The sequence below is a fragment of the Tamandua tetradactyla genome, chromosome 7 (genome assembly GCF_023851605.1).
Source record: "Tamandua tetradactyla isolate mTamTet1 chromosome 7, mTamTet1.pri, whole genome shotgun sequence".
Taxonomy (NCBI): Eukaryota; Metazoa; Chordata; class Mammalia; order Pilosa; family Myrmecophagidae; genus Tamandua; species Tamandua tetradactyla.
In genome coordinates this window covers 158,898,734-158,923,409 of record NC_135333.1, presented here as the reverse complement: position 1 = coordinate 158,923,409, position 24,676 = coordinate 158,898,734, and the positions used below count along the sequence as shown (strand labels likewise).

General features: G+C 37.7%; 1 protein-coding gene across 4 annotated transcripts in view; it reads left to right on the top strand.

Moving 5' to 3' along the window:
- The first annotated feature begins 251 nt into the window (after positions 1 to 251).
- Positions 252 to 24,676, top strand: part of ATP2B1 (ATPase plasma membrane Ca2+ transporting 1) — a 114,956-nt gene continuing 90,531 nt past the window's right edge. Inside the window, exon 1 of one of the 4 annotated variants that reach the window (XM_077111581.1) lies at positions 252 to 346. The gene's annotated coding sequence lies outside the window, so the exon portion shown is untranslated. Of the gene's footprint in view, positions 347 to 553; positions 679 to 1,077; positions 1,302 to 8,310; positions 12,425 to 24,676 lie in introns of those variants that run through there. The other 3 variants (XM_077111578.1, XM_077111577.1, XM_077111579.1) reach the window with 3 other exon arrangements.

The window sequence follows — 24,676 nt, the reverse complement described above, 5'->3', positions numbered from 1 at the left end:
AGGGTACCCGCGCTCCTCCTGCGGCAGTCATCGCTCTCCTGCCTCCACACGTCGCGGGAGCGAACCGATCCTGCGCCGGAGCGGCAGCTGTGACTGACTGAGTCACCGCCCCGCGCACTTCAGCCACCCCCTCCTCCCCCGCCGCTCCCCCAGCTCCGACACGTCATGGAAACACAGACGTCAGAGCTCCTCAGCCAATCACAGATATCGGCAGGAACGAAAGGGCGAGGAAGAGGGGGCGGGGGCAACGGCGAACCAAGGCGCTCAGGGAAAGAAGAGAGGGAGGGCCGCGCACAGGCTCGAGTACCCCCGCCCCTCACCCGGGCCACCCTTTCCCGACCGCGCGGCAAGTTCTAATCGCCGGGGGCGCGCCTGCCGATCGGGAGCGCGCTTGCTGGGTCCTCTTGACGCTCCCTCCGTGCAGCTCCGCTTCGCTTCCAGTCCCGGTTCCAGCCGCGCTCCCCTCGCTCGCGCGCGCGCGCGCGCGCGCCCACCCTCCCGCCCCCAGGTTCCCCGCGGGCCGCGTCACGTGACCGCGCCCAGCCAAGGGGGCAGCAGCGACGGCGCGAGCTTTGGCGGCGGCTGTGGTGGCGGCTGTGGCAGTGGGAGCAGCTGCGCCGCCAGCGTGGAGCGGGAGGCGAGTGGGTGTGGAGAGAAGGGCGCGCCGGACCGGAACGGGTGAGAGTTTTCCTCCCCCTGCCTGCCCCGGCGATCTTGCGGGACACCCGCTGCAGACGGGGCCCCTCCCCGGAGCTGCGTGCAGCCCCCTCGTGTTCAGCCACCGGCTCTCGGGTGGCTGCGGGCCCCGCCCCAAGCGGGCCGAGCTGCGGCGTCCAGAGAGGGGGCTGCACCCCGCCCGCCCCTGCCGCTGCGGACGGCGGCGTGAGGCCGGCGGAGCTGTCCGTGCGAGCGCGGCGCGCCCTGTGTGCGGCTCTGCGGAGCCGAGGAGGCGGGTCCTGCGGGGACGCGGGCGGCCACTCCGCGGCTGCCGGCCTCTGGGCGGGGGCCGGGCCGGGCACCGCCTCCTCCTCCTCCGCCACCGCCGCCGCCTCCTCGCAGTGCAGCGTGAGTAGGGAGCCCCGGCTGGTGGACGCCGAGCCTCTAGGCTCCGCGGCCGCCTCAGCCCCGAGGTGCAGCCGCACCTCCGCCTGGCGCCCGGAGCCCCCGGAGCCGGCTGTAGACGCGCGGAGAACCGAGACCCCATTCTCTGCGCCTCCCGCTGTCTTTCATCTCCCCCCGACCCCACTGCAGCCTCCCCTTCCTTCTCCCCCCTCGGAAAATGGTTCCTACTGCCGGGCGAGGTGAGTGGCGGTCGCCGGCTGCCCGCGTCGGGGGACGGCCGGGCAGGTCACCTGCGGGAGAGGCCGGGCGGGACACGGGGGTCGGGGCATCGCGGCGGAGGTCCTGACCTCTGGGGCGCTCGGCCGACTGCGGCGCTTTGGGGAGAAGTTGACTGGAGCTTTCGGGGGGGGGGGGTTGGGGTGGGGGTGCTCCTCGCAGGTTGTCGTCTGCTGTGCCCGCCCCGGGAGATTGTAAAGGTGAGCGGGTTTCTCGCGGTGTACCCGACGCGCCGGGTTTGGCCGTGTCCCCGCCCGGAGCCTGAGGGACAGGGCTCTGTGGGGCTTGGTGTCTACACCTTCAGCACTTCGTCTTCTCCCAGCCGCCTCGGCCGCGCCGCAGCCCATCCTGCCGCTGGCCGCCCCCGCCCCGGCGCGTGGTGACCTTGAGGGCAGCGGTGCCCGGCGCTCTGTGTCCCCGCGCCCGGGGTAGGGTCACCCCTCTAAATCCCCGGCTTCGGGCCCCGTGGCCGGCCGCCGGCCGGGGCTAATTAATTGATGCATGTCAGACTCAGGACGGTGATTCCCGGCGACTTGGAGAGCCTCTTCACCTCTCCTTTCTCCCCGCGTCTCTTGTCAGGTTCCTTAGGATGTTCGCAGTTGCTTCCGATTCCTTGTTTATGGAATTAAAAAAACACAAAACTGTGCCCCCCCCCCCTTTTTTTTTTTTGAAAGGGTCAGTAAGAAAGAAGACAGCATCCCAGTTGCGGGGGAGTGATGGTGGTGCTCCCTTGATTTCATTCTGCAGGAGACCCCTGAGCTAAGCTAGTTAGTGACCCTTGGTCCTGCGCCTCCGTCACCAGCCACATTGGTCTCTGTGCGCATTTCATTCACCAGTTTTCTGCGGGACTCGCGGCGCCGGGAGCGCTCGCACCCTGAGCGGCGCGGCGGTGCTTGGCGCCTGGGCGAGGGCAGAAGGCTGTGAAGACAGGCTGGGGGAGGGGAGTCTGTAAATTCACCGAGGGCTGGACTCCTTAGGCGTTATTTTTACCTTTCTCTGGTCGCTGCAGAAGGCCACCTTTGGCTGCCGTGCACGCTGCTTTTCTTGGTGTATTAATAATCTAATAGCTAGTGCTGGTATGGATTGCTGCTCATGATAAATTAGTTATAGGGATTTTTAAATAGGTGTGTGGATATATATATATATATAAGCATCTGCTTGGACGGTCTGCCTTTAAACATGGAAGCCTTTGTTGTGTTCAACCTCCCCCACCTGGGGACAGTCATATTTTAAAATAAGGCTCTTATTCAGCGTGGGTGTATCTTATAATAAAAACTACTTGTAAAAGGCCTGGTTTGTGTGAGGCTCTCCTCGGTCCGAGTGTGTAACCCGTTGGAGGGTGGCCCCGTGAGTGAATGGAGAGAACCTTCACCACTTGCGGTGCTGCCAGCCTTCCCGAGACTCCCTGTCCTTGTGTGTGCCACGGGCGGATTGGGGGAATTAAGAAGGATTGGAGAACCTGCTTTTTGTAACTTGTTCGTTCACTTGGGCTCCCCTCTCCCTCTTTTTTCTCTCTGTTCTTCTGGTGAGTTCGAATTTGAAATAAATAGGAACGTTTTTCTTATAGTGAGCCTTTGAAAGTTAGTATATGAAAATGGGCTTATTCAGCCATGATTTCAGGGGAACGTTTTACTTTCTACCTAGCTTTCTGTGAGACAGTAAATTGCTGTAATTAAGGGTGGATCTCTGTCCTGATTTTGGCTTGAGTGTAACTGCAAGGATCTTTGAAAAGTAACTGTTATTTCCTACCATATAGTCTGCAAAAGTGAGTCACATTCGGGTGAGTTGAGGACAGAGCGCCACCTTTAATTTAAAATTTCGTGATTTTCTTTTATTAAAATGGTGAGAATTCAAAGTATGCGTTCCTGATTTTTATCTCGGTTTCATTACTGGCATCCCCATTTAGACTTATAAGGAGAAATTGTCTTCATTATTCTGTGTTCCTTAATTCCTCACCCTCCTTTGGGGGAGGGGAATTTCTGCATTATATGAAAAACTGGGGGTTTTTTTGTTTGTTTGAAGATTGGGATTTATGTAGGATTCTGAGATGAGGTGAGAAACGAGTTTTGGTTCATGTTTATGATAAAATATGGGGTTATTGATGTCTGGATATGCTTAGAGAAAGAAATAAGGAAAGTAATAGCTGCACTGTAAGTTGATGTTGAAATGTAGCCATTGCCACCAAATAAGGGTACCTACCAGATAGCGGTTTTACAATCTTTTTTTTTTTTAGCTGCTGTGCAATTAACAGATTCTAAAATAAACAAGCAAACTTGGTAAGATTATTAACCTTACCTGAACAAGGTATATTTTGTTTACCATCTTCCAGCAACTTGCTATTTATGGTTTTACTTAGGTTTAACAATTACCTGTTCCTGAATAATACAAATGAGGATTTGCAGCAGAAGTACTTATATTCAAAGTGATTTAAGACCATGTTGGAAAAAGTAGTTTTGATATGTGGCTCCTTTCAAATGCATCTTATATAAAAATAAATGGGGGTTTTAATGCTTAGAAAACAAATACTAGTGGCAGCTGAGTTGGTGAGATGTCCTTCCCTGACCACTTGCTTCCTATCCACTTCCCTCCTTCCCCACCCCCATCAAATATTTAAGGTTCACTGTCTCTTTAGGCACGGAATACTTTTTGGTTATTTTTGACTGCACATATAGCATGTGTACACATATAGCAAAAGGTTAAGCTCTCAAGTGTAATTTAACATGTGCATATTACCAAATATAGTTTTAGTTGCAAACCACAGAATATTGCCCTTCTCTCTGCATTTGTGTTAATTCAACTGGAATTCCTTCACACACTACTGTACAGCATCAGCTGTGTGCTGTAGACTTATGTCTTTATTAAAATTGAACAAAAAAATCTATTTGCAATGGAATATGGCCCCAGGTTAAAGAATGTTATTTGAGCAGTTAGATTGATTTATGCAGTGTACTTGTATATTGTGATGCATAGTTTGATAGAATCCTTAATTTGGGGTTTAAATTTATTAATCCTCTGACTGACCTACATGTAAACTTTATCTTGGATAGAAACAGTCTCTTACCCTGCAAAGAAAGTAAGTTGTGTAGGTTAACATATTTTAAAATCAATGGCCAATTATAACTATCATTGTCTTTTGTAATATTAAAAAGTATTTTCCTCGTTATTCTTAGTTTTTTCATTATACATACAGCTAAAACTGGTCGTTTTCATTTAATTCTGCAATATTGGAATGAATGCGCAAACACCAAGAAAAGGAGTAAAAGATAAGGAAGCAGAAACTTAAGAATTAAATTTTTAGAACACAAGTTAAAGTATTTACTTGAAGGAATAGTTATTTTCTAGTAGTTATGATAGAAGAGTATAAATAGGTTATTTTAGAATATATAGGATCTGGGGTAATAGTGCAAAGAAAATGATATACAGTAGTTCTGAGATAATTTTCAAAAAGATATAATCAAGGTGGGCCACAGTGGCTCAGCAGTCAGAGTTCTTGTCTGCCATGCCGGAGACCTGGGTTTGATTCCCAGTGCCTGCCCTTGCAAAAAATAAAAAATTAAAAAAATAATCAATAAAATAACTTATTTTTTCACTTTTACTATTATATATATATATGTGCATGCGCATTGTTGACATGTTAAAAATTTTTTATCATGGAAACTGTCAAACGTGAAAGTAGAGAGAATGATATATTTACTGACCAATTTTGACAGTTATCAATTCATGGCCTACAAAGTTTCATTTGTATCTTCACACAAGAAATAGATATTCTATAAATGGAGACATAGAAAATCTAATTTAGTTATTCTTTCATGTTTATAATTTACAGAATACACACAGTATTGTCCATTATCTAATTGAGCCTGAAAGCTCAATTTTTGTAGTCCTTGTTTATATAGCATATACTTTTAACATTTTTCTGGAGTTAATCTGTTTTAAAGCAGACACATAAAGATAGTCTCTGAAATTTACTTATCTTAATAGTAATGCCTTTGATTTATGAAGTGCTCTACAGCTTTCCAGAATGTATTTACATACTGTCTCATTTGATTCTCAAAATAAATTAACCCTGTGAGAAGAGTAGACATTTGTACCTTTTTTTCTTTTTTTCAGGTAGACAAAATAATTTGCCTAGGCCCTGAGTTCACATAGCTTGCAGTGAAACTAAGTAGCTTCTAATTTTTGCTCCTTTGCTCTTTCCATTAAAATGTTTATATAAATTTATGAGTTATGTAAGTTTATGAAAAAAATCAATTTCTGACCAAAGTAAATTTAATAGTGAAATATAAACAGATTTATTTGGGTTTAGCTTTATAAATTTAATCATTGCTTGTATTTGGTATGCATACACTGATTTACTTAACAGCTGAATTAAATGAATTTAAGCGTATTTGAAATACTTTATTTTTAATATTATAGATTGGATTTTTTAAAGTTTGGATTTTTGTTTTCAAAGACCTGGTAGTATTTGAAATGACTAGGGGTGTCTTAAATCTCAGGTTAAAAATAAAGTGGGCTGTAATAAAAGTTTTTTCTTTTAATTTCAGCTTTAATTTTTTAATGTACTGGTTTTTCTTACCAAAACATATTTATTACCTAGCTCTTTCTGAAATATTAACTTGTTATGTAATGAAACTTAGTTTAGAAAGGTCCCAAATGAGGAGATTTTGGTTCCTGAAATCCAAAACCATATTGTAAATTTCATGAGGGAAGGTAGTTCCCAGCATTATTGTGTATGGGAGTCACCTGGGGAAGTTAGTGCATGTGCAGCTTCTTTGGTATTGTCCCTGCAGTTCTGATTCAGCAGATTTGGGGCGGGTCCCCAGCAGTCTGCATTTTGACAAACACTGACATCAAATTTCGAGTATGTTATAATTATATTATACAGTAGAAATGCCTTTATTAATCACAAGGATGTAATTGATTTATTTTACTCTGAACATAGTGATTGTTGTAGCATAATTTGTTTTGATGATGTTGGTGGGTGTTGTGACTGTTGTAAAACTGGCAAATTTAAAATATTTCTATCATCAGTGTGCAGTCTTCTTTCAAAAGATCTATTTGTAGTTATTTTTAAGATACTTGCTAAGTACAGTACGCTCCTAGACAGAATATTCTTCACTTTTTGTTTTCATCATCTTGGTATCTGCCATTTTTAAGTGACTTGATACAGGGCTTATTTTCATAAAAATATTGCATGCTGTTTTAGTACATTATTGTATAATTATGGTTTAGTACTTAATTTTGTTAGAAGGAAAGATTTTGGAGGTTCTTTCAACTTTAAAGGACATAAATTGGTGAATAGTGGTCTTTATTACTTTCAGTTAACAAGCAGCTGCTTCTTCAAAAACAGCCGATTAGTGTTAAATGATCCTTTACAAGAACACTGCTGATAATCAGACTTACTGATAACTTTCTTTTCTGTGTATTATAATGGAAGTTAGTAGTATTTCATTTAAATGCTAATTAACAGTTTGTGTAGTTCATCGGACTACTGTAAGAGCCATTGGATTTGAACTGATCTGACTTCTTGAACTATTTTATCTAATACTGTGTACCACAAGTTGTTATCCTGTTTTCATGATTTTTCTATTAAAGACAAGTTTTTAAATGCATTTTTCATCATTTTAAACAATATGTTAAATAGTTTTGACTTGCATTTAAAATACATTTATAGTAAAATTCATTTCAAAGCAAGACTCTGCTAAACAGGTTTTTATGTTACGAAAACTAGAGTAGTTGGCTGTGCCTTAGGGAGTATATAGAATCATAGGTTATAATTTGCAGATGATTGTGGAAATCTAAATTGATATGAGATTTCTGCAGAGAGCTTAATAAACTGTTGTTAAATTTATCCCCATATTCATTTAAAGCTATTTTCTATTAGATTTTCCCAGGACGGTTCAGTTATTCTAAATAGTATGTGGTGTTTTTAGTTATTTCTTCAATAAGAATATTATTTGATATTTCTATGTACTATAACTTCCAAAAGTATGGCTTCTCAGAATCTGGAATACCAGCCTTGAATTAATATTACAGTCACCTGGGCTTCTGGTGGAAAAAAAAGGATCGTTTTGAATGGACCAATGTTTGCTTACACTGTGAAATCTGAGATTACACTGCCTAACTGTAAACTAGTAAAGACCTTTACTACTGTAAAGACCTGATAAATTTAGGAGTAAAATTTATGCTTTCTGAAAAATAGACCTTAAAAAGAATTTGGCTGTTTAATGTAAAAAATACTTAACTAACATGATTATTAGCAAAGTGTATCTGTTGTTGATTGTATTAACCTCATGAGTTAGTTTGCTCCTAAGAGGAGGATTTAAAACAATCTTTTACTTTCAGAATTCTCGGTGCTACTTTAATCTACCATTTGTATTTGTACCATTTTTTTTTCTTTTAAAAGCTTTCATACTGTTACTTCTTCATTAAAAAATTCAGTGGTTCACTCTTTCTCTCTATCAAAATATGACTTGACTCTGAAAGCATTTTATAAGGTAGCTTAGTGTTTCCTAAAGTGTTTTAGAACACTGATTCTAAGAAATGTTTAACAGGGGGTTCACAGGAAAAGGGGCTAAGTCCAAACTCCAGGATGTGCTGGTTTATGCCGTTTTCCCTTTGGAACTTCTCTGATCCTTTAGTATATTAACATCTGTAGTATTTTGTCCCATTTTCCCACAGAATCTCTTTCTGTGGATTATGTCACACAACTTTTCTATACTACCTAATCAGAATCACTACGATGCACACCTCCAGAGGGTGCTGTTCATATGAAACACAATATGAGTCATGCTTCATGGAATTAAGCAGTGCTGCAGTATTGTAGTACTGTGATTGCCCTCTATAAGACAATCATATTGTCTGGCAGTTTCTAAATAACACTTTTCTCATCCCCCTTTTTGACTTCGTGTATGTTTTTCTTCTCACCTGATAGGACCCACAATCTTCTTGGCTATCTAAATCTGCCAAAAGTCAGTATTAGTCTATCTTTTCCAGTCATGCTTCATTAATTTTCTTGTCTGAATTTTTCTACATTTGTAGTCTGAGTCAAACACTGCCTAACTATTACTCCTTTTGTTTTATTCACTAATTACACTTGGAGATAATATAGGGGAGTTGAATAGATAAGACATATAGATTTTTATCCAGCAGCTGTTGAACCAATAATTTTTGGTTGAAAAAACTTGATTTAGAATTTAGACACTGTATAGCTTGTATTATTAAAGCAAAACTGATATGGTTTAGGTTACTCTTCTTGGAGAATTTCTGAAGTGTTTTTATCTTTGAAATTCTAACCTTGCTTAGATGCGTTCATAAAACAACCAGTTTTACCTCTTGGTGGGCAGCCACATTTCATAGGACAGTAGAATTTAGCTTCTGTATAGAAAGCTCTTTTCCACTTCTGAATTTCAATGTGGTTATTCGTTTGTACATTTTTAATTTTATTCTGATTCTAATAAATCATTATAGCAGGTAAAATTTATATTTTGAAAGAATTAATTTCACCTTCCTTTGGCTAGGGTTATCATTTCCTTTCATCAAGGTTAATGTTACTAAGATGTGCTTGTTGCAAGTCCATTTAGCACACTTATGATGGAAAGTGTCATAATTTGTAAAACATATATGGTTTAAAACTTAAACTTGTGGTTCCTATTTACTGGTAGGTTACTATTGGAACCAAGTTTTGAAATGTTTGTTTGCTACAAGTTCTTATTTTTCCAGGAGAGTATTTTCCCTGATCGGAGAGTGAATTGTTTAGTGCATAACCTGGTGCAGAATTACTACAGGTTTCAAGGAGAAGTGTAGATAAATAGTTTCTTGTTAAAGTTTAAAACATAGTAATATGGTAATTCTTCCTACTGCCTTCCTTAGATCTAGAAGGAAATACTGTACTTTATTATTTCTATTGAATGCTCATGTAATACATTGAGGAGTAATTTTAAACATTTAATTAATAATTTATGTAGATTTATACATAAACCTTTATGTTAAAAAATGGTTGAAAACGTACAAGTTACTCTCTGCTTGTTATATTCTGGTGATTAGCACAGCTTGAAACCATACAGGTGCACTGCTATTGATTGTTCTCCCAACCTTTTAAATTTTATAGACCTAATTGTTGGTAAGGCACTGTAGTGGGAATTCTTGGACTTGCCTCTGTTTTAACATTGCAGTATTAATCATAATAAAATTATTTATCAAAAGAGGCATATAAATTGGTTTTGTTACTGAAAGAATAAAAAGAAATCTGTGAAGGCAGAGATAAATAAAATCAGTAAATGTTAAATGGGTTAGAGCAGTAAGTCTGTTTTTCTTTTGAGAGAAACATGGATGACATTGGCATATATTCTATGCTGCCTTACTAATACTTAGGATTTTGTGAGATTTTCAGTTCCTTTGCTACAATTCTTTTTGTTCTTTCAAGAAATCATGTCCCAAGTCAAGTGAGTGGTGCTTTAAGGATAAATGCTCTCTTTCATTAATTTGTTTTTCAGAAGTGACTCTCAGACTTCAGGTGCTTTACTTTTGACACTCCAGACAACAATTACTATGGTTGAGAGGTGCTGAGTTAAAAGGCACCAGTACAAATAAAGGCTGAAAGTAAAATGGGAAGGAGGTGATGGCAAAGCCTAGGGAAAAGGAGATCCCCCAGCCTCAAATCCTCTGAATGTTGGGTGTCAGAAAAACAAAGATCAGTCAGTCCAGGGGTAAAGTTTCAATTAACTTGCTTTGCGTTTAAACGCTACTGTTTTTGTATATGTTTTTGGATACCAGAACCTCCCTGATTCTGTTACCTTGGAACTTTATAGTGGTAGCATTTCTTTCACTAGAAATTCCCGCCTTTCTTAAAGTATTACGTATCTTTATGGTATTCCGATCTGTGACTTGATCTAAATTTTTTTTGGTTTGGTTTTTGCTCCCTGATGGTGTCTAAAATCTCTCCAGATCTAGGTTTGAGTTTTATCTTTGCCACTAAAATAGCCTGTGACAGTGACTGTGGGTAACTCACTTATTTCTTTATCTCCTGGTCCCCCTCAATTGTCTAAAGTAGTATGCAGATAAAGTCAGGTGATTATAAATTTTCAGTCTTTGAAATTTTGATTTTTTAAAAATTTATATTGTCATAGTAGATATGTTGGTTTTTTATTCTTTTAGATTTGCCTCGTAATTTTGTTTTTTATATTAGCTTATCATCATTTAATGTTTTAACCTGTGATATGCTGTATTTAATTTATGAAGATAAATGCATTTATTGAAAAGTAAATTATCTAAAATTTCCATTTAAAGCAGTGGCATATAACCGGCATGTAACTGTTTTCTCTGCCAAGAGTTTATTAAAATGAGAGTAATGGAATTCTTAAAAAAAACACAAATCCACAAGGGAAAGGAGAAAATCACAGCAAAATTTGGAAGGCGCTGATTGTGTGGTACCTGGCTTAGTAGGCACAGAAAGGTCAATCCTAAATCATTAATGGAAAAGTCCAGAAGAAATTCAGTTTACATTACAAAATTTTCCAAAGGCCTAGAGTTGGGGAAACCAGGTATCTCTGGTAAAGAGGTGACAGTGGGGTTAAAACCAGGGAACTGGTTGAAAATTTTAAGAATTTGCTACCCAGTTCCCTTTGCCCCATTCTGTGCTGCTCAGTGAATCCTCTTCCTGGACCCTTGCAGCGCGCTGGAAGCTTATTTTCTGGTGAAGGCTAAACACCCTGGGGAACACCAGGCACAGTTGAAAACCAGGGAGAGTTTACATATTGACTAAGGCCCTTAGCTTTGTTGCCCCACTTTACTTTCAGAATATTGACGGACAGAGGGGAAGTCGTTTCTCTGACTTTAAACATCTCAAGAAAGAAGACCTAAAGATTCTGGCATTGCGGGGCTTGAGTGTGTTGTGAGTTGTCCAAGAAAATGTCTCCATCACATCATGCTGCAATGACCCTGTGTGATCAAAAAGCCCACAGATCCAGGCTTCTGTTTAAGCTTATTCATGCCCTGTTCATTTCTCTCATCTATATATATTTTGAAAACAGCTTTAAGATAAAATTGGAATGGTATAAAACTGCACATATTTAAAGTGAAAAGCTTGAATTCTGACATATGTACAATAAGACCTTGTTTTATACGAACTCAGCACAAGTGAATTAAGGTGTTCATGCGATTGGCAATTGGAAAAAAATAAAGGCAGAGAGAATGAAAACTTTAAAAATTATTTCTATAATTAATTTTGTTTACTTATTGTTACTACAGTGTTCATTTGCCTTTATTATTAAAAAGTATGTGATAGGTATGCTTGTGTAAGAAATATTTATTAAATAATGGGATTTACTGATATATATGTGATTTTCAACTTACACACAAAGTCTTGGAAAGTATTGTTGCATAAAATGAAGTTCTACTGTATATGCAAGTGAAACTTCCACCACAATCAAATTACAGTCATTCCCCTACAAATTTCCTTGTGCCTGTTAGTAACCTTCTTCCTTCCTTCTCTTCCGCTTCTCCCATCTTCTTCTGTCCCCAGACACCATTAATCTGCTTTCTGTTACTGTAGGTTAGTTTGAATTATCTAGAATTTTATGTACATGGAATCATATATTATGAGTTTAAAAAAATTTTTTTTGGTCGGGTTTCTTTCATGCAGCTTTATCCATGTTCTATATATTAATAGTTCATTGCTTGTTATTGCTGATTAGTATTTCATTGTATGAATATACCACAGTTTGCTTACCCATTCCCTCACGAGGGATGTATTAGGTTCCAGTAACTTATATCTTCTATGACAATGTCTGTTTAAATCTTTGTCCATTTTATAAATGGGTTGTTTTATTATTAAATTGTTATTTCTTTATATATTCTAGATAAAAGTACTTTGGGGGCCACAGTGGCTCACCAGGCAGAGTTCTCGCCTGCCATGTCAGAGACCTGGGTTTGATTCCCAGTGCCTGCCCATGCAAAAAAAAAAGTACTTTGCCAAGCATTTGTGTTTTTGCTGGGGGTGAGAGGAAGAAAATAATGGAAGATAAATGTGATGCCTAAACCAAGAAAAGCAACTAGAAGCACTATGAAATTATTTGTAGGGATGGAGGTAGGTACTAAAACAAATGGCCAAAAGATTGAAAAATAGTGTTCCTAATTGCTGCCGACAGGAAAATGGGGGACGGGGACAAAAAAATTGCTGATGTTAAAGAGAAGCTTTCTAGATCTCTTTCTCTAGACAGATTTTATACAGTTTTCAGTTTGTCAAAACTAAAAATGGATATGTATATGGAGTAAGTTTAAATGTGTGGATAACCCAGATATGTGATTTGATTCCTGTTGTCTGTGTGCAGCGTCATTTAGATGCAGAACTCACTATTACTTTGGGTAAAATAATCCATTTTTACAAAAGCATAAGTGAGCAGTGTGGACTTGACTGAAAATGCCCTTAGCGAATGCCATCTACTGCAAACAGCCTAAAGCCCTCTTTCTTTCCAAGATTGCTCTATCCTCCACTTTCCAAATTTTTTACACTATTCATTCCTTTATTGTGTAGAGCATTGGCTTTCCTGGGCAGTCCCCTGAGATCACCCTCTCTGCCACAACCCCCCCCCCCCCCCACTGTGGCACACATACACACCCAGCTACTCAAAGATATTTCTTTCCAATTATTACTTACAATTGACTCCCTGAAAGGAATCTGATGTATTCTCTCTCTATTTCTTTATCTGGATAAGTAAATAGAGTTTAATCCAATGGAATGTTGAGAAAGAAGTACATTTTTGTAGGTGTGTCTTAACAGTCAGTCATATTTTAAAATTCCACCCACCTCATTCTCCTTATAGAACTTGATTTTTGACTGAATTTCTTCCTCTTCTTCTTTCTTTCAAAAGTAGGAACTCTAGGGGAAAAGTGGTTGTCTTTTTTTTTTTTTTTTAAACGAAATATAACATATATACAAAAAAAGCAATAAATTCCCAAGTACATTTTAACAAGTAGTTATAAAACAGATTTTTAAGTTTGGTTTGGGTAACAGTCCCACGATTTTTGTTTTCTCTTCTAGCTACTCAGAGACACTGGGGACCAACGGAAATATCAATATAATGATTCAGCAGTTAAATTCGTTTGTTAAATCCTATCTTCTCTGTTATACTTCTCCTTCTCTTTAAATAACCTAATACCTAAAAGCAATAAATTTCAAAATACATCATAACAAGTATCTGTAGAACAGATTTCTAAATTTGTGTGGGTTACAATTCCACAATTTTAGGTTTTTATTTCTAGCTGCTCTAAGGTACTGGAGGCTAAAAGAAATATCAGTATAATGATTCCACACCCATACTCATTTGTTAAACCCAACCTTTTCTGTATAACTCCACCATCACCTTTGATCTTTCTCTCACTGTTTAAGGGTATTTGGGCTATGTGCATTTTAACTTTTTTCATGTTGGAAGGGGATGTCTATAATATGGGATGGGGGATGGAACTAGTTGATATTCTGGAAAGGCTGTCTCTTCTGCATTTCAGGACTTACCTGCTCCATGGACCCATCTGAAGGTTTTAGGTTTCTGGAACCTTTGTAGAATCTTATATAATGCCCTAGGCGTTCTTTAGGATTGGCAGGAATGGTTTTGGTTGGGGTTTGGCAAGTTATGATAGGTAGCAATGTCTAACTGAAGCTCGCTTAGGGTGACCTCCAGTGAAGCCTCTTGACTGTATTTGAACTCTCTCTACCTCTGATAACTTATTTGTCATACTTTTCCCCCTTTTGGTCAGGGTGGCAGGCTTATCCCTGGGAGTCATTTCCCACGCCACCAGGGAGACATCATCCCTGGATGTCATGTCTCACGTAGAGGGGAGGGTAGTGGTTTCACTTGCAGAGTTAGACCCAGAGAAAGGCCACATCTGAGCAATAAAAGAGGTCCTCCGGAGGTGACCCCTAGATATACCTGTAGATAGGCTTCTCCACTACATATGTAAGCTTCACATGAGCAGGCCTCAAGATCAAGGGTATGGCTATTGATTTGGGTGTCCCTAAGTTTGACCCGGTATCCGGGGTTTCCCCAGTGGTAAAGTTTAACAGTTCCATAATTTTTCTCTCATCCATCAGGGGACTTTGCCAATACTTTTTGATTATTTGTTTAATATACCTTGGAATGTATCCAGGCATTACATTAAACTATACGAGATTAAAGGCTCTCATTCTTATTCTGGGCTCCCAGTGTTTGGATTGTTTAAATGATCTATCCAGACAGGTTGAGTTAAATTATGTGCTACAGAAAACTTAGGGTCTAGGCATAATAAAACTTTCTTCCTTTGGTCTCAAAGAGTACATATAGTTCAAGTTGTTTTTTAAGATATTAAAATTCAGAGGGGGGAAACCTAATATTCTTTTCTGAAGGTGCTATGCAGAAAGAGACCAGCTTTAAAACAAACTAGTTACTCTTTCTGGATAATGGGAATTTGAAATTAATTAATAAAATGAATACTTATGCAGCTGTTTTCTACCTACCTGGTACTGTTCTGTTCTAAGCAGTTTTGCATATCTTAATTCATTTAAATGAGTAGATTCTGCAGAATTTGTGGGTGAAATATTCTTTATAGAAAATGATGAAGAGGGTTATTAATACTTTTAAAGGGAAATCCTAAAGTATGGTGGCTTACATTACCATTTTACCAATTAAAAAGCATAACACTGTATAATTGGAAAAAATAGTAAAGTGTAAAAAAAAGCACAATCACTTGTTATAATCCTACCTCTGAGAAATAACTTGCTTTATTATGTTAATTTATTTTAATTTTTTTTTATTTTTGATTTATTTTTAATTGGTTTTTATTTGTGCACTTATTAACATGCCTGAGATAGTATAGGTAAAATTGTATGCTTTAAAAAAAAGATTATATCATTTTTCATGACATTAAAATTTTTCATTTACATAGTTTTAGTGAATATAGTACTCCATCCCATGGCTATTCCCTTATTAGTGGATGCTTTGGTATTGAGTTATTCTCTTTGTTAAATAATCCTCCATCCAACATATTTATTTGTGGATAATTATCTTCATTTATGATTATTGCCTTTGTAATTATTGGGTTTAAAGGGTTTAGGTCATGGTATTTTAATTAAAATTTTCATTGAACCTCCTTTCAATGAAAGGTCTTTGGAATTTTTTGCCTTTTCTTGCTGTGCTTACAGATTGTGCCTCTCCTAGGTCTCTGCTTTACTTTCCAAATTCCGGTAGCACTTTTTAAAATTTATATTTTTGTCGTTATTTACTTGTTTGATAGCTCCATGAAATGTTTAGCTTGATGGTAGGGATTGTTAAATGTTTACTTTCTCCCACCCACCCCTGGCATAGTGCTTTATACCTGTGAGATTTTTAATAACTCTTGAATGAGCATCTTTTGTCCAGTCATGAGCCTGAGTCTACTAACATTAGACTCCTGTAAAATGCTTGTTTTGCCTCTCCTTGGAAATTGCAATATGCTTGGAGTGAGGATTCATCACAAGGCACTGTTTTAACTTCAGTGAATGATGTATCAGCTGAATGGCGTTATTGAAGAAGAGAACTATTTTGTTATAACTATATATATAAATTCTTAGACAAGTACCCCTCCCTCCCTCTTTCTAAAGAGCAGAATATTAAGAAGCAGCTTATAGAAAAGGAGTTATTTTTATTTCAAAACACTGATGATTAGTTGAACAGTCTGTTTATGATTTAAAAAAATTTTAACCTTTAATTTTAAGTGCAAATGTAAGTTGAGTTAATTAAAAAAAAGTGAAGCTTCTGTCCTATAAATGAAATAAAACTTTAGAGAAGTTTTAGAACACAGCAGACTCTTTTTGAATAGCATTTTAGGTGGCCCCCCTTTTTTTTTAAGCACTTGACTTTGAGTGGAAAACTTAAGATTTTGGCTAAAAATTTTCTGTCAAAAATATTTGTGTGATCACTGTATCACTGTGCTAGACAGTGACAACTGTGAGTTGCAGAGAAGAGGCACTGTACTGTATAAGCCTGCCTCACAGAATGTGTCCAGTGTTCCTTCTCAGTTTCCTTTTTTGTACAGTGATTCATCAGGTGCTGTATGCTTCCAGGCAATCTATGTAAGTATGTGCACATGTCCCTTTCCTCGTCTTTGATCTCTTTTTTTCATGAATACGGATATATTCTTTCCAGCTATTCTTATACAAAGAAGACAGGTATTCTGGAATCTGTGATCAAACCTTCAAATCTCAGTGGTTTTGCTGTCATTGTATCCTGTTCTTAGAACTCTTGGTGGTGATCTCTGCCTTTCTGTCACTATTTCTTTGAAAGCATTTTACAAGTTGCACATAACTCTGTTTTTATTTCCACATGCAGCCAAAGTAGAGAGCCAAGTTATCAGTTCTGAGTTGAATTATAATTGAACTTGTTCCTATTCTTTCTCTTCCTGATGTATGTATATCTATATCCCTAAGTTCAAATTAAATATTTACCCAAGTGAGGACTGTATGGTGAAAGCCTTTTTTCTTAAAGGAGGAAAACCCCTTAATGAGCTAAAAGCCCCAGAGGAGATTCTTTGGCTTTGCCCCTCCAGTATATTCAAGACCTGGTAGCCCCATAAGTTGGATGCCCCAGGGAGCTGAAAGGAAGAAATTTTGAGTGATATTGGGGGTTTGAGAGATTACGGTTGAACCTAGAGCTGTAAATGTACACACACAGTTTGGTATTATCATTGAAAGTCATTGGATGATAGTGGTGTTGGCAACTTTAAGATGACTGCTGCAGAAAAGATGGGTCATGTTAAGGGGAGGGAGAATGGACAGGTTATGTAGCTGGTAGAATGTAACTTTTTGTATTTAGTTAATAGATAGGTGTTTTAACATTCAGGACAGGTGAGTTTATTTTTTTTTCCTCTCAGGTAATGCCTTTTAATTACTTAGAAAGTTATTAGTATAAAAGGATGAAATGTGCCAAATTAATTGTACCATGACATTCATCTGATTTTGTTGAAGTCAGTTAATAATATCTTGACCTTGTGGACTAATTACCATCTGGAATGCCTCTGTTATGGAAAGGAATGAGAGGAGAAGAAGAAAACTAGAAAAATAATGAGAGGCCCATAGTAATTTCTCTCCTAGCCTAAGGCTCTTTATCTGAGTTCCTGAATCATGTAAAACAATGTAGAGAACCAGGAAATTGGCAAAAAAGGCCCTCTAAGAAGCCAGAAGTCTGTTTGTTAAAACTCTCATGCCCATGCATTGAATTCACTCAACTTTAGATGTTTATCTACCGTGTTTACTCATATTTAAAATGTATTTCTGTAACATTTTGGTAACTGGTTTCTCAGCACATCACAGATGAAATGGAGAATATTTGAAGAAACTGGAAAGGTTGTTTAGGGCAAGTACAAATATTACAAGAAAGAGATGAAAACTCGTACAAATATTACAAGAAAGAGATGAAAACTCGTATTTTGGCAGTGTAAAAGGAGGTTTTGAAATAAAAGATAGGAATTCATAAAACGTAATAGTCATGGACGATTTGATTCAGAAACAGTGGCTCTATGCTGCACTTCCTATCTAGAATATCCTCATCTGGACTAGTTACCTATCTATCAAAAAAAAAATTGTAATAACAGAGTTACCCACTTTAACCATTTTCAGACATAGAATTCAGTGGCATTAATTCCATTCACAATGTTGTGCTACTACTGACTTTGTTTGCTGCGGCTGCTATACAAATACCACCAACTGGTTGGCTTGAAAAACAAGAATTTATTCTCTTTTCATTTTGGAAGCTAGAAGTTCAAAATCAAGGTGTTAGTAGGCCATATTTTCTCTGAAGTCTATAGTTTCTGTTGTTGGCTTGTTGGCAGTCATCTGTAATGCCTCAGATATGTGGCAATCTGTTTCCTGTCTCTTTGTGTTCCATCTTGTAGCTTCTCCTGACTAACTGTGTCTGAATTTCCTTTGCTCTCGAGAATTTTAGTCATATTGAATTAAGGCCCATTTGATTCAGTTTTGCCGTATCTTATTAGTATCTTTGAAGATCCTATATATAGATAAGTCCGCACCTGCAGGACTGGGGGTTGGGACTTGAACATGTCTTGTAGCAGGCATGATTTAGTCCCCAACAGCTAGCACCACCACACTCTGTTACTGAAACTTTACTTCTGCACCTATAAGCATTGAATCTCCGTCCCCATTCTCCATCCACCTCTGGTAACCTGTGATCTACTTTCTGCCTTCAAAGTTATTTTAGTTAGTAAGTGAAGTCATAAAATATCTTGGGCTGGTTATCTGGTAGGACTTATTATGAAATTTCTTCATGAAGCCCCCCTAACCTCTCAAGAAAATTAGGTTCTTTCCCTTGGCACTCACTCAGTTTACAGGTCTCCAGTTAGACTCTGAGCCTCCTGTAATGCCCATCCCTTCCATAATAATGGTCACCACATCGTATCATGAGCTCTTATTGTTTATACACATGCCTGGTCTGTTCTCTAGTCTGTGTCCTTGTATGTTGTAGTTGCCTTCCCTAAATTCTTCTCATTACAAAATCCTACTCTTGCTTCAAGACCCTAAGCCGAGTCTCTGGTGAGGCATTCCCCCAGCTTACCTAGGCAGGGGGTCAGTTCCTACTCTGTGTTGCCATTGCATTATATTAAGTCAGTGTTTCCTTGATTTTGAAACATCAATTAGAAAATAAATTATTAGTTTAATAATGGTTTGGGGGGAGTAAAGTGGTATGTAAATACACATACAGAAATATTTTTACCTATATAAGCATGTATTAATTTTTATAGACACATTCCACCTTCTTTTTCAATATAGAAAAATCTGAGTTCAAGCCTTTCAGAATTAGTAATCTAAATCATTTTTTGCCATAGATTAAGAATAATGCTGTGGTACTATGTTCCTTTTTATAACTTAATGTTATTTGATCTTAACATCCTTAGCACCTTTAGAATTGACTTATAACTTAAACGTAGCGAAATTAAGCTTTATCTGAATTTCCTGTTGGTTAAATGCATTTTTTATTGCCTTTGTGTTTAATATATTTTTTTCATTAATGGACTAGTGACCCTGAGTGCCAGTGTATAAAAAGGAAACACTTCTGTTTCTTAGTTTAAAAATTCTGTGATCATTTCTGAGAGTTGACAAATTCTCTTTCCTTTAATTGCTTTGCTGGCTCTGACCGGCAATCTATGTATAAATAGCTTTTGATTTTACTTCTACTTCTTAGTTATTGACTTGTGAAAGATATTTTAAGCAAAAAAATAGGGATTCAAAAAGTTTTCGTAGTCTCAGAATAGAAAAGGCTATGTTTCCTATTTTATGGGGTATGGATGCTGGTAAATAGAAAGAACAATTCACAATATATATTTGAGCCAGAGAAATATAATATTTCTAAAATATTATTTATCTTCTTATATTTATCTGTTTGCAAGTCCATCTGCATAGGCAGACTGAGTTTTCTGAAGGCTAACTCTAGGTTTGTGGGAGTGGATAGCCCCAAGATGTAGTATAGTACCCAGTACATAGTAGATCTTTAAAAAAAAATGAGTAGTAATCTTGAGTCATCACTTGCTGGTTTAATTATGTTTGAAATTTTAAAAATTGTCTAAGGTCATATTTTGTAGTATTACCAGAAGATTTGTGTGTACAATGTCTAATATAAAGTTTCCACCTTCATTAGAATTCAGCCTGTAACACGTATAACTTGAATCTGCCTAATAAATGAGAGCTTTCTTACCACTAGCAGTCACAGATTTCAGAGCATTGCTTTACTTTTAGAACGTGAATTTGGCTTTTTGGTTTTAATATTTGAGGTCATGAGGGCACAGAGTCTGATTTTCTTTTATGGGTAGAAGAAAAGTAATTGTATCAGAAGCATGTTGCATGTAATAGTTCGTATCATTTAGTCTGTATGGCAACCCTCCTGCTAAGGTGATGGTTTCTTTCTGTATAGACAGATGAGTGATTTTACCTGTCCAAATGCTGAGTGCCAAAAAGGCATGCAGAACTTGGTCTCTTATTCCCTAAAGCATTGCTCTTTCTGCTGTGTACTCTTACTCCTCTGATGTTTAGCAAAAGTTTTAAATAATGTAGAGAGCTAGATTTTTTCTTTTTTCTTTTTTTTGTAATTAAAATGTTATTGTATGATTCTTGAGTACTTGTCAATTCATTAAGGATTGATGAAAAATGTGGTAGTTGTTAGGAATCTGCTTTATTTTTACTGACTCTAGATATAGTAGGCCCCAAAGCCAAATTTACGTCTCCTTCTGCATTGGTTGTGGGAAGATTGTGCTACTCCTTTAAAGTGATAAAAAATCAGTGAAGACTTGATATTATCTTGATCTTAAAGGGATAATTTGTACTTAAAGGTTTTAGAAGAACATCAAAATTGTGGATGAAGTATGGTGTTTTTGATGATACCTGGGGGAAAAAGTTAAGGCCTATAGTAGAAAATATTACAAAAAATAAATATTAAGGTACAAGATAGCAGTCAGATTAAACTATAAATGGCAAATATGTTTATTAAGTGAAAAAGCATTATTCTGTTGAGTTCATCCCACAGGATCAAACACTCATTTGGGCTTAGGATGTTGGCATTCTAAATTGATTTAGCAGATTATTCTGTGTTGGAAAATATTGCCTTGCATAGAGACTTACCTCTGATAAAACAGCAGTTTTGTGATACAATTTTTTACCAACATCTCTATAATATACAAGATGTGTGCAACCCACCTTATTAATGAAACATATTTACAAAATTACTCTTCATGATACATTTTCAAAAAAGTGAAGATTTCCTGTCATTGAGGATCTTTTTTAGAGCCTAGGCTCTAAAGGGAATTTCAAAAAAGGAGTGCTTGAAATGTTTTAAGTAATGGAAGTACTATTAGAATAAACTAAGGTTATTCTTGTTGGAAAAATTAACATTTATCAGACAGTGTATATTCTGATACATACTTATTTTAAAATACCATCCTTGCTTTGTAGTCATATTGCAGAGTAGATAGCATCTAGCACAGAGTCTAGAATATATAAGATGCTCAGTAAATGATTACTGGAGAGAATTGAAGCAACTAGAACGTTAATAACTGGAATTTCTATGTATTTTATGCTAAGACTGTGGAAAAGTCAAGCAAAACAATTGATATTGTGAATTTATTTCAAAAAGTGAATTCCCAGGTTTGTCATAGGTTTAGTACAAATTCAGTACAGACCATCACAACTTCGTATTTACAGTATTCTATAATAACAATATTTAGAAAACATCTTTGTATATATAACTGAGTATACTGTGTACCTTGGGGAAGGGTAGATGGTGATGATAAGAATGGAAAAGAAAAAAGAATTTCCTTAACTGGTTTGTGATATTTGTATTAGATAAGAGAGATAACAAAACTACTAATCTAGTAAATTAAAAAAGGGGTGAAGATTAAGGAGCCATATTGAATATGGATTGAATGTGAAATAACTGCTGCAAATTGGCAATTTAATGTTTTTAAGTTCCATCTCAGAGGCATGATGGTTATTAATCCATTAGTGTGGGGCCAGAAAGGCAGGCCAGATGGAAGTGACTGTTTGAAAATCCATTTCCAATGTGTTGTAGGTTAGGGGTCCAGAGGGAGGTAAATCAGCTACTGGAAGATCCAGTTGCCTTCTGAATCAAAGAAAGATTAAATTATACTTAATGCGGGCTTATCTTTTAAGGTTTTATTTCTTTGGAAACTGGTAACATGTAAAACGTAGGCAGTCAGTTTCTTCATGTCAAGGACCAGAGTTGCAGGAGTGAGCAGATAAAAGTACTAAGACACATCTTCCCAGTAGCTCATGGGGTCTTATATTTTATCTGGCCACCCTATTAGGACCTGACAAGACAGATATTACAATAGGGATTGAATCTTTTGTCTAAAGGTAGTAAACAGGAAGGTGAAATTTAGATGATACAAATGCTTAAAAAGAATGCCAGTGTGAGGCACAGAATTTGAAGAATATCTGGTTATTGCTGATCATAGAGGACAGGAGGATTTTTTAGAGTCAGGTTGGAAACACTTAGGTCCATACAGTGAACTAAGATTCTAAACCATTAAGACTGACTTATACTGAAACTAAATTGGGACCTTGAGGCTACTTGTGTATTTTCTGGGAGAGGAGATATGAACCAAAAGACAAGAGTACTTCTAAGCCCTTGAATTGGGAACGAGAGATGTTTTTGCAGTTGAACTGGGAATGATAATGTGGGCTAGACTTTTAAGAATTTTAGAGCTAAAAAGTTCTTAAAGATCTTGATTCAGTCCTCTCGTTTTTAGATGACAAAACTGCGATCTGGGGATACTCTGCCTTGCCCAAGAGCATGGAATGAGAATGAAAACCCAGATCTGACTTCTGGTTGAGTGCTTATCTACCCTTTGGTGGTTAGCTTTCCTAAACTTTGACAGACATATTATTCATTCAGCAACGTATTTGAGTACCTGTTACATCCCAGGTGCTATGCTAGATGTATAAAAGCTGGTAGTCTCTGTCCTGAATAAATGGAAATATATTATTTTTTTCATTTATTTATCATAAATCGTTGATGCTAAATGGGCAATAATGAGAATAAAATGGCTTTATTGAAGTGTATAGTCCAAAGCTGGAACTCTGACTCCTGATCCCTGTAGCTCACTCCCGTTTCTGCAGCTTGTGATAGTTGTGCAAAAATTCATGTGAACCTCCAGATATTTTATAACCTTACGAATTTGTGCTATTAAATGTTTTGTAATATGTTCACTCCTTTATTTATTGTTGTTTTGGTTTGCTAAGGCTGCCAGAATGCAATATACCAGAAATGGATTGGCTTTTACAGAGGGGGGTTATTAGTTACAAATTTATTGTTCTAAGGTTATGAAAATGTCCAAATTAAGGTACCAATGAAAGAATACTTAACTCTGAAGAAAGGCCAATGGCATCTGGAGTTCCTCTGTCACATAGGAAGGTACATAGCGTTGTGTCCTGGCCTTCTCTCCAAAATGACTCTGGACTTCTATGTGTCCTTGCTTGTTCCTCCTGGGACATTTCTGTCTCGGATCTCTTTCCTTCCATGAGCTCTCTTAGAGGACTCGTAAAGGATTAAGACCCACCTTGAATTGGGTGGGTCACATCTTGTTTGGAAGAGAGTGTTCTTGGACATTTTTTATTTTAAATAATCACCTAATAGCATTCTGCATATGACTAAATTGATGGAGAGGTTGGTCTTGCACATTCTATAGATTTTACCTCCTTATTTTGATAGTCTAGTGAATTCTAGAACATCAGTTGATAGTTTGCAAATACATATGTAAAGCATATTTAGTTTGATTTAAACACTGAAAAAGCAAACACTTTAATTTATATAACCTATTAACTGAAATTGCTAAGTGTAACGTTTGTTTCAGTCCCTCATTGAACTTATCTGTAAAATATTAGTATTTTTCTGTTTTTGTAAATAGCATATATAGAATAAAATTTATTGTTTCTTTTATTCAAGTGCCCCAGTTTTATAATTCTATACATCAATTCTTTATCAATTAATGTACATTAAGAAGCAGCAGCTAAATTTGTGCTCTTCCAAGAACATCTCAATGTGATTTTAATAGAAATCTCATTTATAAACTTGATTGGCTCTTTAAGTTGAAACAAAAATGTTCTAATTAAATACTCTGTATAGACTCAAATTAATTAAAAAATTATTTTATTTTATTTTTTTTGCATGGGCAGGCTCTTACCCATTTTTAAAAGACGTTTATTTCATGGTAGTGTCTTTATAGGATAATGACGTACCCATTCTTTAAATGAGGAAGGGAGCAGGTGATTAGCTTGGCCACCTTCTTGACCTTACTGAGTAAGAAGTTGAAAGAAGCTAATTATTTGTGTTTATAGAAAATACGAGTAACTCCAAAAGGTTATTATATTAAACTAATTTGGGATATATGGTTGATATAGGGTCATATTTTCATCTAAGTTAATACTCTTAGTGTATATGTGGCCTCCATAGTGTTCAGTTTAGCTAATGTAAATTTGCTAAGTGATTTTATGTAAGCAAACACACTTACCACACACTTACAATATGAAACCCTTCCCAATTGTGTTGTTCATGTCAAGGTTGGATGTAACTGTGTCATGCATTGATACAGACATGGGGAAGGTTATTGAAATGGCCTCTGTCTGAGAGAACTCTTAGGCTGGTCACCTTGTTTATGAATATGATTAGTTGGCTAATGTTCATTTATTATATGTTAGTATCTCTTAAAATCTGTACTCAGTGTGGCAGCATTTTGCTAAACTTTCTTTGGAAGGTTTAATGATGTGCTCCATTAAATTGGATAAAAGGGAACGTGGTTATGTTTTTCA